The following is a 12504-nucleotide window of genomic DNA, read 5'->3' as shown; positions in this document are numbered from 1 at the left end:
CTTCCATCAGTCGGGGATAAGTCAACCGTGCAAAATCAAATCTGATCCACACTCAGTTGGAATTCATAGTTCAGCTATGCTCTGTTTCAGAGATTGCAGCCTTGCCCTTGTGCAAAATTCAGTTGATACAGGAACAGGTCACACAGATTTTAGACTTATCACGCCCCTCTGTTTACCTGGTTCTTCGGGCTCGCTGATCCGTGGGCTCAGCCATTGGTTCCCCTGGCCAGGTACCACATACAGGTGTTGCAGTGGACCTTAGCTGTCCAATAGTTGACTCTGCCTCATCCCCATGTCTGTGCTTCAGTCTCAGGATCTCTCTAAGCAGGCCCTTTTCTCTCCCACCGCCCATGGCCACAGTGTCCACGGACGCCTCTCTGTGGGGCATTTTCAGAGGAAGACTGTCCAAGGCACATGGTCCCCAGTAGAGACCAAGTTACATATAAATATTCTGGAGATGATGAGACTAGTTCTATCAATGTTCTTAGTGTTTCACTGTTGCAGTCATCACACTTGGGTTATCTGCCTGCAGGTAGCCCTCAGTCTGCCCAAATACCAGAGTATTGGGATTTCTGCGTCTGATACAGTCTCCTCATCCATGATGTCTGGTATAAAGCATGCAGCCGATGCCATTACATCAGCTTTTCTTGCTGCACAAGTGCCTGTCGGCAGCTACCTGAAATTTTCATTTTTCGAGTTTCAAACCTGAAGTTTTCTAAAGCTAAGTACCCTGTTGGGGATCCTTTTTTCTTGCTCTAACCGATGTCAGAAAAAGTTAAGTTGTCTTGCCTGTGGAAAGCAAATACCTCACAGATTTTCATTCTTACTGCGTCTCCTGTTTAGGCCCAGACCACGACGTCTCTCGCTGTTGGTTTTGTGCCTTGTTCAATGCCCAAACTATTCGTCATCGGGCTATTTTTGTCTCAGTTCTTTTGCTCTCATTCTCTGTATTCCGAAATGGCTGTGGTAAGCCATCAGACTACCGATCTTCCGAAAAAATGTAAAGACAAAGACCGCATAGGTCCAAAACTGCCGACTATGCTTCCATTAAGCTAGTCTTCAGTCCGCCAGTACTCTTGAGGTACTTTCGCAGCCCCTGTTACCCACATCTACAGATTTGCAGGCCTCTATTGAGACCCATTCGGAGTCCAGTATGCCGTGAGATGCTTCGTCTATGGAATCTGCAGATGTCTCTACCTTGGATGGGTCTGGAGCCGTTGTGCAGGCACCGGCTTCTGATGGTGTATTCAGACCTTCCCATGTTCGTATCAGACTACTTCGTTAATGACCAAGTCTGCTGAATTTCTCCGGCCCAGAGTTCGCACTACCCATAGGAAACTGCCAACCAAAGCACTTTCTCAAGCTGCCATGCCACAGAAACCAATGCTTAGAGTGGCTGAAGACCTTATTACTTTAATTAGTCGAAGCCGGCCTTCTCCCTGTAAAAGACAGAGGACCTTTCTTTCGGTGAAACCTTGCATACCATAAGAGCATTTCCGCTGGGAATGCCAGGACTACCCACAGTCCAAAAAGACTCTGGGAATTTTTAGACTTGCCTCGGCATAGGCCTCTAGCTGTTCCCTCTGTCCAGGATATTGTTGTTGGATTCTAGCCTTACTCCTGATGCTTTACCACCTGCTCCTAGAAAGCCTGACAGATACTACAGAGTACCCAACTCTCACAAATTTCTCTTTAAAAATCTCACTGTGGATCCAGAGACCATTTCCCAGGGGCCTAAAGGTATTGAGGCTTCTACAGCTAAAAACCCTACCCCTTCGGACAGGGATTCTAGGGCTGTAGGCAGATGGGGTAAGAAGGTTTATACCTCTGCAGCTCTTGCCATCAGGGCTTTAAATTGACAGTTTCACATGTTTGAAGTACCAGCAGCATCATATTGATCTAATTAAACAAAAAAATGTTGATTCCCGATTGTGCAGGAAATAAGGACTTGCAAGACTTAATGCATTCTGCAAACCAAGTTGGTTTTGAGGTCTTAGAAGCATCTTTCGCTCTCTATCTTCGTATTCTGAAATGGCTTTGGTAAGCCGTCCGACTGCAGGTTATTCCGAAAAAACATAAGGATAAAGACAAACAGACCACATAGGTCCAAAGCTGCCAACGGCACTAATGTTAAGTTAGTCGCCAGTCCGGTACTCAGTGTGGTGCTTTCGCAGCCCCTGATGCCCGCTTCGGTGGATTCGCAGGCCTCTACAGAGACCCATTCAGAGTCCAGTAATGCCACGAGACTCTTCTTTGATTATGGAACCTGCGGCTGTCTCTACCTTGGATGGGTCCAGAACTGCTGTGTAGGCACCAGCTTCTGAAGCAATTATTCGCTGAACCAATGTTTGATTCAGACGGACTTCTTTTTTAACCAAAATTACCGAGTTTCTTAAGCCCAGAGTACACATCATGCCTAGGAAAACAACGACCAAAGCGCATGCACCTCTCCTATGCCACAAAAAAACAATGCTTTGAATGGCAGAAGAACTTTATTACACTGATATGGGGAAGTCGGTCTTCCTCTGCTAAGAGAAAGACCAGTCCTCTACAGCTTCTACAGACCAGGAGTCCGATGACTTTTTGAGATTTCTGATTATGAAGACATGCCCTTATCTGCTTTTGAGGATTCAGATGCAGAGGAATCCATTCCCTCTGCCTCCCCTCCAGAGGATTTTTCTTTTGGTTGAAACCTTGCATACCTTGAGAGCATTTCCACTGGGAATGCCATGACCATCCTCAGTCCAAAAAGAGACTCAGACTTTGAGTTGCCTCAGCACAGGCCTTTAGCAATATCCCCTGTCCTGGATGTTGATGTTTTTATGGAATACAGTCTTACTCCTGACACTTTACCTCCTGCCCCTAGGAAACAAGGCAGGTACTACAGAGTACCAGATACACTCAAATTTATTTTCAAGAATCCTACTGCTGACACAGAGATCATTTCCCAAGGGCCTAAAGGTATCAGGCTACTAAAGCTTAGAATCCCACCCCTTCGGACACAGATTCCTGAGCTTTGGACAGATTGAGTAAGAAGGTATATACCTCTGCAATTCTTGCTCTTAGGGCATTGAATTGTCAGTTTCAAATGCTGAAGTACCAGCAGCATATTATGGAACTTATTAAACAAAGTGTCAACCTTTACAAACTGTGCATAAAATAAAGAATTGCAAAATCTTATGCACTCCGCATGCCAAGTCGGTAAGCATACTTTGCAGTGTGGCTTTGACGCCCTAGAAGCATCTTGCTGTGCAGCAGTCACTGCAGCTCTACTGGGAAGACGTGCTTGGCTCAAGGAGTAGACCTTGCCAGACCACGTCAAATCAAAGCTACTATACGCTCCTTTGAACAAGGACAGTTTGGCACCAAAGCAGAAGAGGTCCTTAAAAAGATGGAAGAAAAAGCTTAAGTCTATGCAGACTGTTACAGAATTCTTACAAGTGCAACCCCCTAGATTCAGTAGGCATTGCCCTTCCAAACACTGGTCTTTCCAGCCCCCTCCTGGCCTTCTCAAACCAGACCCGGGGGAAACAGACCACCCAGACTAGTCTTAGGGTGTGCAGAGATGTAAGCAATGGAGTGCCCCCACCCCTAAAGCAGGGAGTGGTAAGCCACCTCCGTACAGAAAAAACTCGCAATGACTTCACTACAGTCCCCAGCCCTGCCCAATTGCTTGTGCCCCTAGGAGGAATACTTGCCCTTCCTGCAAAAAATTGGATGTCCATCACACAGGACTGGTGGGGCCTTAACATTATATCCCAGGGGTACACATTTTATTTCCATTCACTGCCAACCCAAAGTGTGTTTCCAGACTTCCCCCAGACTCTTCCTGGTAGCCAGAAAAGAGTAATCTTGGCGCCCAATCCTGGATCTTTCAATTCTCCACCTTCCTGGTGGTACCAAAATTAAAAATGCTTACCCTGCAACAGCTTCTTCCTATGCTACCCAAGGATGCCTGGTTAGTCACCCTAGACTTATCTGCGCATCTCCATAAGGTAGTCATGCAGGAAGTATCTAAGTTTCAGGGCGGATCTATGCATTATCAGTTCTCTGCACTTCCCTCTGGCTTATCTACTGTGCCCAGAGTTTTCACAAAATGCCTGGCTCCAGCCATTCCATACTGCAGGCAGGGAGGGAAATATCCAAATTTTCCTGTATTTGGACGACTGCCTGATTCAGGCAGACAGTCAGGAATTGCTGTTGTAGCGCCTGACATTTGTGAAACACCTTTTCACTTCCTTTGGGTACACAATCAACAAAAAATCAAAACTGGTACTGAGTCAAAAGATTGTATTCCTGGGAGCAAGCTTGGACACAACATCCCAAATGGCATTCCTCTCTTCAGAAAAACAAGTCTGACAGCCTACTTCAAACAAATAGCTACCAGAACCCAGTTATCTGCCAAAAGAAAAATATTGCAGGCCCTAGGGTTCATAGCCTCATGTATATTGCTAATTCCATATGCAAGACTATATATATGAGGAAACTTCAGTGGTACTTAAAGTCTTTGGTGCCAGCTTTCTCCGGACTAGTCTCATTCCTATCATACCCTGTCTTAAGGACAGAGTTCCTTTGGTGGGCAGAAACATGCTACCACAACAAGGGACTGCCCTTTTCTCAACCTCACGCCACCAAGACCCTAACCACAGATGCATCAGACTATGCCTGGGGAGCACACCTGGACGGCAAATGCATTCAGGGCCACGGGAGCCAAAGTCAAATTCATCTGCACATCAACCAAAAAGAGATGATAGCTGTACAGAACGCACTGACATCTTTCAGATGCCTACAGTTTCCAGGACAACTGCTAATAAAAACAGACAGCACCACAGTTATGTGGTACATCAACAAGCAGGGGGGATCCCTCTCCTACCCACTCTGCAGGTTAGCCATGGCTCTGTGGCACACTGCCTTGGACATGCACGTCTATCTGCAAGCTCAATTCCTGCCAGGCAAACAAAACTCACTGGCAGACTACTTTATCAGAAATCTCCTAGACCCACATGAGTGGCAATTGGAGCCCAGCACTTTCAATTTTCTGATTCAGAAATGGGGGACCCCAGAGGTGGATCTCTTTGCCTTCCCCTACAACCACAAGCTCAGCAAATTGTGCACCAGGAATCCTCACAGCAAGGCCTGGAAAGTGGATGCCCTATCTTTTCAATGGGTAAATCTCTCAAACTGGCTTTGCCCCTTCTCTCAAGCGTATTAGTCAAGATAAGACGAGACAGACCACGGACAATTCTGATTGCCCTGGACTGGCCATGCCAACACTGGTACTCACTTCTGCGCAGCCTGTCGCCGGTGCCACCTACATCAGAGCCAAACCCTGCTCTCTCAGCAGGAGGGACAGATTTTGCATCCACAGCTGCAAACCCTAAATATTGCAGCCTGGTTTATTACTTGAATTCTCCCCAACAATCCTAAGCAAGCAGGTGCTAGATGTCATTCTTGAAGCCAGAAGACCCAGTACAAGAAAATCCTATGCTAAGTGGAAAAGGTTCTTCTGCTGGATTCTATCTAAAGGAGAGGACACAACTCTGCCCTCCCTGCCTCTAATCCTGGATTACTTAGCAGATCTACTCGACAAAGGCCTGTCCTTCTCCATTTAAGATGCATGCCTCAGCCATTTCGGCTCATTAAAACATTGCACCACCTCTCTTCTCATATCGTCTTATCAAGCAGTACCTGAGAGGGGCAAACAACTTAAGGCCACTAAGGAGAGCACCCACCCCTGCTTGGGACCTTAAATTTGTACTGGAAAAGCTCACCCCCCCCCCCCTGGTGAACCTGCTGTGTCAGCAGACGTAAAATTCCTCTCTTGGAAAACCGCCTTGCTTCTGGCCATCACTTCAACTAGAAGAGTGTCTGAGCTACAAGTACTTATGGCTGTGGAACCCTTCAGTGTTATGTAGTCCTCTCACCTACATTCTTACCCGTGGGTTCGGAGCAGAATATCAGCTCCGACTCTGCTGATTATACTAACTCGGAAATCTTTCATTGGTTGGGCTAAGCAAAATGTCTATTACCGATGGGCATTCTATTTGTGTATACTGCTTAGAAGCCATCCATCTGCAGGAATCCTGCAGTTTTTATCATGCGTTTAGCCCTTGAGTTCTCCAAGAGAGAACGAATAAGCTAATCTTAAAGGGACTATTAAAACTCTCTTTTGAAGAGGCTATGGATTCGGCTTCCAGTGGTAAGTCAAAATATGGCAAGTCAAAGAGATCTCCAGCTCAGTCAGCTTCATCGGAGCCCCCAGAGGAAATGTCTAAAACTGCATCGACCTCTTTGGCTCCACTGTCCTTGGGGCCGCAGGAAGGATCGGTATTGACGGAACCGGCGTCTGCTCCAATTGTATTGGAACCTTTTAGGAGCCGATCGCCCAGTCTCAAACCAGCTTCTCCTGAGGAGATTGCATTCTCCATCCCTGTCCTCCAAAATCCTCCAAGACCCTTTCGGATGTGGATGTTGATAGGGTGGTTCAGAAGCTCCTCCAGTCACCGGTTTTGGCAAAATTGTTTTTGGCTCCGGCCCACTCTGCTCCAGAGCCCATCCCAACTCAATCTTCGATCATTCCTCCTCCGAGCGCATCTCTGTCTTCGGAGCTGGAGTGTTCTGTGCCGCGTGATGTTTCTAGGCTGACTTCGATGCCCCATTCAGCTCCATCGGTACCAGCATTGGCTCCGACCCAATCAGCTCTGTCCTTGGGGTTCAGGACTCTGGATTCTTCGGTCGGTCCTGAGGGGGACATCTCGGGGCTTATTTCTGTTCCAAGCCTCTCTCTCAGCGCATCGGTTCGGGGAACTCCGACCCCCGTCATGGCATCGGAGACTGGTCGCTCCTCTGGGGGGGGGCCTTTGAGGCTATGCGGACCGTGCTGGCCAGATGGTCAGCTACATCAGGTGTGTCGGCCGCTCTGTCCCCCACCACTCCGGTGAGAGCTTGTGATCACCACCCATCCATGGACAGCAGAGCACCAGATCCTAGGGATACCCCCACGAGTGGTCCCCAAATTTCTGAGGGTTCCACAGAGTTTGTGCCCGAGGAGCCCGCCAGAAAGAAAACGTGCAAGAGGAAGCACATAGACTCCCAAGGATGAGTCCCTCACCTCTGATACTGACCTCGAGGAATCTGAGGGGTCCTCCAAGTCATCCTCTGATGATGTTTCCTTCTCCGATATCCTGGAGATACTGAAAGAGGTGACTGGCCTTCCAAAGCCCCTTCCAAGGAGGAGTCAATATTCCTTAATGCTTTTGCTGCTCAACCCTCCGCCTCCTGGGTGTCTCCACCCTTCGATGAACTCCTGGACCTGATTTGTCGAAGAGTGTAGGAGAACCCTGATTATATGGAGCCCGTGCCCAGGCATCCCAACAAGTTTCTTTCTGCACCCTAGGGCAAAGAGTTTCTGTCTAAAGGAGTCCCTGTAGATGCCGTGGAGGGTGGCGGCAGCCACCCAGAAGGAAGTAGCAGTCTTCCTCATCCGTCCATCCTCCTAACAAGGAGTCTAGGACCATGGGTCGGTATGGGAAGCATACCCTCTCGTCGGCAACCTTTACATTACGGTCGCTGAATTACCTGTCTCATTTCACTCTGCTCCAGAGAAATTATCTCAAAGAGTTAGGAGATACTCTTGCGGGTAACGTACCTGAGGCGGTGGCTCAGAAGGTTAACGCCCAGGTCTCTACCCTCAACTCCATTGTTAACTCATCCATGTGGCTCATTTCGTATGCAGCTGAGGGAGCAAGCTCAGGGGTCGCCCTTAGAAGGCAAGCTTGGCTGCGCCTGTGTCACTTTGCGGAGGCCTTCAAGTCTTCCTTCACTGACTCCCCCTTTGGTGGTTCCTCCTTGTTTGGGACCAAAGTAAAAGACACCCTCACCAGGTGCGAGCAAGAGGGAAAGACCCTGTCTGCTGTAGGGGTCCGTTTTTCCCTTCCTTCTAGGCCTTATACCAAGGCCCAGCAGGGGGGGGGGGTTAAAAAAAATCAGAGGCTTTTTGCTGCCGCACAAGGTGAACCCCCTCCAGAGGCAGGGGGAGGGGGTATTCAGGGAAACGTTGCCCCGGAGGCAGAGGGAGCCCCCGCAATTCGGAGACCTCTATTCCTTTCGTGGCTCCCCATACACTCGTTCTTGAGGGTGTGCCCGACTGCGCTTATCCGGAGCCAGTCAGTGGTCGAATTTCCTTGTATCCGGAAGCCTGGGAAAGCATTACCCAGGACCAAAGGGTATTACTGATAATTTCCGGAGGTTATCTCATTCCATTCTCATCAGAACCCCCGCCAATCAGAAAAATCCCAGACGTACCACCCAATCAAAGGGATCAAGCAACCTCAGAGGTCTCTCAGCTGCTAGAAAAAGGAGCCATCCAGCGTGTCCCCTCAGACCAAATCGGATTAGAGACTTACTCAAGATTCTTTTTGGTGCCGAAAAGAACGGGACCTGAGACCCATACTAGATCTCAGCCAACTGAGCAACTACGTACACAAGTCCAAGTTCTGTATGGTCACACTACAATTGGTTCTCCCATTGTTGGGAGAGGAGGTATGGATGTGCTCCATCGACCTCAAGGATGCTTACTACCATGTGAAGATGGACAGAGCATCCACGAGTCACCTACTCTTCCGGCTGGGAGCCAGTCATTTCCAGTTTCTAGCCCTGCCCTTTGGTCTCACCACAGCCCCCAGGGTGTTCAAGTGTATGGCGGTGGTGACGGCTCACTTGAGACGTCGGGGATTCCAGGTGTTTCTGGATCTGGACGACTGGCTCCTTATCGTTCCCACCAGGCATCAACTAGTTAAAACCAGGGATACTACCATCAATCTAGGTCACCAGTTTGGTATAACAAATTGTGAAAAATCTGCCTTGTTGCCCTTACAGTGTCACCTTTATAGGAGCAGAATTAGACACCATTCGAATGTGAGCATTTTTACTGCAGGAAAGGATCTGAGTATTACAACAGGTACACATGCTGATGCCCCTGTGACAAGCGAAGGCAAGATGGGTTCTCCAGCTCTTGGGGACTATGGCAGCAACAATCATGTTGGTTCCCCTAGCGAGATTACACATGAGAATTCTCCAGTGGCTCCTCTTTGTTCAATGGTCTCTCCAAAGACGTCCACTGTCTCATCCCATCTTACTCACGGACAGATGCAAGCAGGACCTCGGTGGTGGCTGTGCACCAACAATTTGGACGAGGGGGAGCCCTTTGTTCCACCCATCCCGGTTGCCACAGTGACCACGGACACCTCCCAGATGGGGTGGGGGGGTTTATCTTGGCAGGACAGTCCAAGGCATGTGGTAAGGACACGATACACATCTGCATATAAACGTCCTAGAGATAAGAGCAGTGCTTCTTGTGTTGCAGGCACTTCAGAGTGTTCTTCCTCTAGGGAGGATTGCGATACACTCAGACAACATGTCAGTAGTGTGGTATCTAATCAAGCAAGGGGGAACCAGGTCTTCCCTCTGTGCAGAGAGGCCATGCGAGTGTGGCATTGGGCAGTTACTTCCCAACGGTTTCTGGTGGCAACGCACATTCCGAGGAAGTCCAACATGATTGCGGACAGACTAAGCAGAGCTATCCTGATACCTTACAAGTGGTCCCAGAATCGCCTGGTTGCAGAGCGAATCTTCACAGCCTTGCTGCGACCTTTTTTGCCAGCCCCCTCAATGCGAAATGCAGCAACTACTTCACGCTGATTCCCCCCACAGGGGGAGTCACCCAGGGATGCTTTGGTTCACGATTGGCCCTCCGGTCTGATTTATGCTTTCCCTCCGTTTCCCTTGCTGTCAAAGGTGATTCACAAAGCGCAATCCTTGGGAAGTAGAATGATTCTGATTGCTCCACACTGGCCTCGCCAAATTTGGTTCTCTTTTCTTCAGCAATTCCCTGTGGACACTCCTTGGACTCTGGACCGTCAACCAGATTTACTGACGCACGTCGGGACAGATGTTCATCGTGCATACAGCTGCAGTAATCACATATGGGTTCTCTGCCGTCAGGCGGTCCCTCGGTCAGCCGAATTCCAAAGTCTAGGTCCGGCGTCGGTTGTTGTCCCTTCTTTCCTGACGTCAGTGCGACAGGGATATAAAAGACACAGCCGACGCCATTTTCTTCAGTCTTTTTTGCCGCGCGGTGCCCGAAGCAGAAGCAGTTCGCAAGTGCCGGTCGGCCAGCTCCTGAATTTACGAAAAATTGGAAACCGAAGTCTTCTTTAAAGCTAAGTACCCCGTTGGGGAAACTTTTCTTGCCTCAGACCGATGTCAGACAAAGTTAACAATTGTATTTCTTGTGGGAAGCAAGTACCGCATAAGGATTTCCATTCCCTCTGCATACCTTGTTTAGGCCCAGACCACGATGTCTCGGGCTGTCGCTTTTGCGCTACTTTTAATAAACGCACTATTAAGTGTCGGGCGGAGTTCGCCCAACATTATTTTGGTAAAGCTTTTGATTATGGAATGTCGTCGGAGACTCGTCCTTGCGTTTTTTGGACAAAACAGTAGTCTAAGGACCGGCTCGTGAGGTCCGCGGTCTCCATCGACACCACGCCAAAACCGGCTACACGTGGGCCGGTTCTCTGTGAGACGCCTATGCAGTCCCTGACTACCGACGACACTTCCTTGGCGGTGTCTTCTGTAACCGAGACCGCAGGTACCTCGGCCCTTACTCAGACTACAACCACCAAAGCCACTGTGAGTGTTGAGCCTCCTGATGTGGACAGGTCCACTTCCACCCAGGGTGTCTTCAGACGCTCATCTTCCTTTTCCATTAAGGCCTTTACTAAGTCCAAATCAGCCATGCATCCCAAGAGGCCTGTTGCTCGGGGCCCATCCCCAGGCCCCATGCCTAAAAAGCAGATGCTTAAAATGGCTGAGGATTTAATTACTCTTATCAGGGGTTCTCAACCCCCTCCAGACAAGAGACCCAGAGTGGAGGAAGATTCTCCCTCTTCTGAACAGGGCTCCATTTTCTCAGAACATTCTGATGTAGAGGAACACTTGTATTCCCCTTATGAAGATTCTGATGCAGAACAGTCCATTCCTTCTGTATCTCCCCCAGAGGAGTTTTCTTTTGGGGAAACCTTGCACACCTTGAGGGAACACTTCCATTGGGAAGGCCAAGACTTTTCTGATTCCAAGAAAAGGCTTAGGGAATTTCTTTTGTTACCTCAACACAGACCTCTGGCTATACCTCCTGTCTTGGACATACTTGATGATGTTTACTCGGAGGCTTGTCTTAACCCGGATTCCCTGCCTCCTGCCCCAGTCAAACCTGATAGGTACTACAGAGTTCCTACCTCTCGCCAATTTCTTTTCAAAAGCCATAATGCTGACCCTGAAACCATTTCTCAAGGCCCCAAGGGCATGAAGGCCTCTACTGCCAAGAATCCACTACCTTCCGAAAGAGAATCTAGATCCTTAGAAAGGTGGGGAAAAAAGGTATACACCTCTGCCACCCTATCCATGAGGGCCTTAAATTGTCAGTTCCATATGCTTAAATATCAACAGTTTCTGTTATCACAATTAAGAAATAAAATGTCTTAACCTGAACAACCAGATATGAAGGAATTGCAGGATATGATGCATAGTGCAGAACAAGTGGGTAAACGCACCTTACAATGTGGCTATGATGCCTTAGAGGCCTCAAGTAGAGCTGCTGTTACAGGATCAGTCATTCGTAGACATGCCTGGCTTGGGGAACAAAGCTTGCCTGATAATGTTAAAGCTAAACTACTAGATGCTCCTTTACAAAAGGATGTACTATTTGGTACTAATGCTGAGGAGATACTACGGAAAATGGAAGAAAAAGCTAAATCTGTGCAAACTGTCAAGGCTTTTCTACAGGTACAACCACCTAGTTTTAGCAGAAATTGGCCTTCAAAAAACTGGTCCTTTCCAGCCACGGACAAGCCCCAAAGGGGTAGATACAGGCGCAAAGGGGCAGAGGACAATCTCAAGGATCATATAGAGGGAGACAATGGCAAACTCCAGCACCAAGAGGTGGAGAAGACAGTGCACAACAATACAGAAAACAATGACTTCCTCCTTTTCATGCCAAGCAAGTCTCAGCTGGCAGCTCCCTTGGGAGGAAAGCTGGCATTGTTTACAAGAAATTGGCATATTATCACACCAGACAAATGGATCCTGGACATTATAAACAGAGGCTACAGATTTCACACTCTTCCAAAAATGAGAGGCATGCCAAACCTGCCACACAATCAAAGGGCAGAGGCACAAACACAAATTTCAAAACTCATGGACATGAAAGCTATTCAAGAGGCACCTACTCACGAACAAGGTCAAGGTTTTTATTCCAGACTATTCCTGGTACCAAGGAAAGGAAGCGACTGGAGACCCATTTTGGACTTCTCCATCCTAAATACATTTCTACTCGTACCAAAACTCAAGATGCTCACATTACAGCAGCTTCTTCCCATGCTGGGCAAGGAGTTTTGGCTGGTAACATTGGACCTCAAGGAGGCATACCTGCATGTCCCAATCGGA

The sequence above is a fragment of the Protopterus annectens genome, chromosome 7.part0 (genome assembly GCF_019279795.1).
Source record: "Protopterus annectens isolate FY-2018-M chromosome 7.part0, PAN1.0, whole genome shotgun sequence".
NCBI lineage: Eukaryota > Metazoa > Chordata > Ceratodontiformes > Protopteridae > Protopterus > Protopterus annectens.
This window is presented reverse-complemented; position numbering follows the sequence as displayed.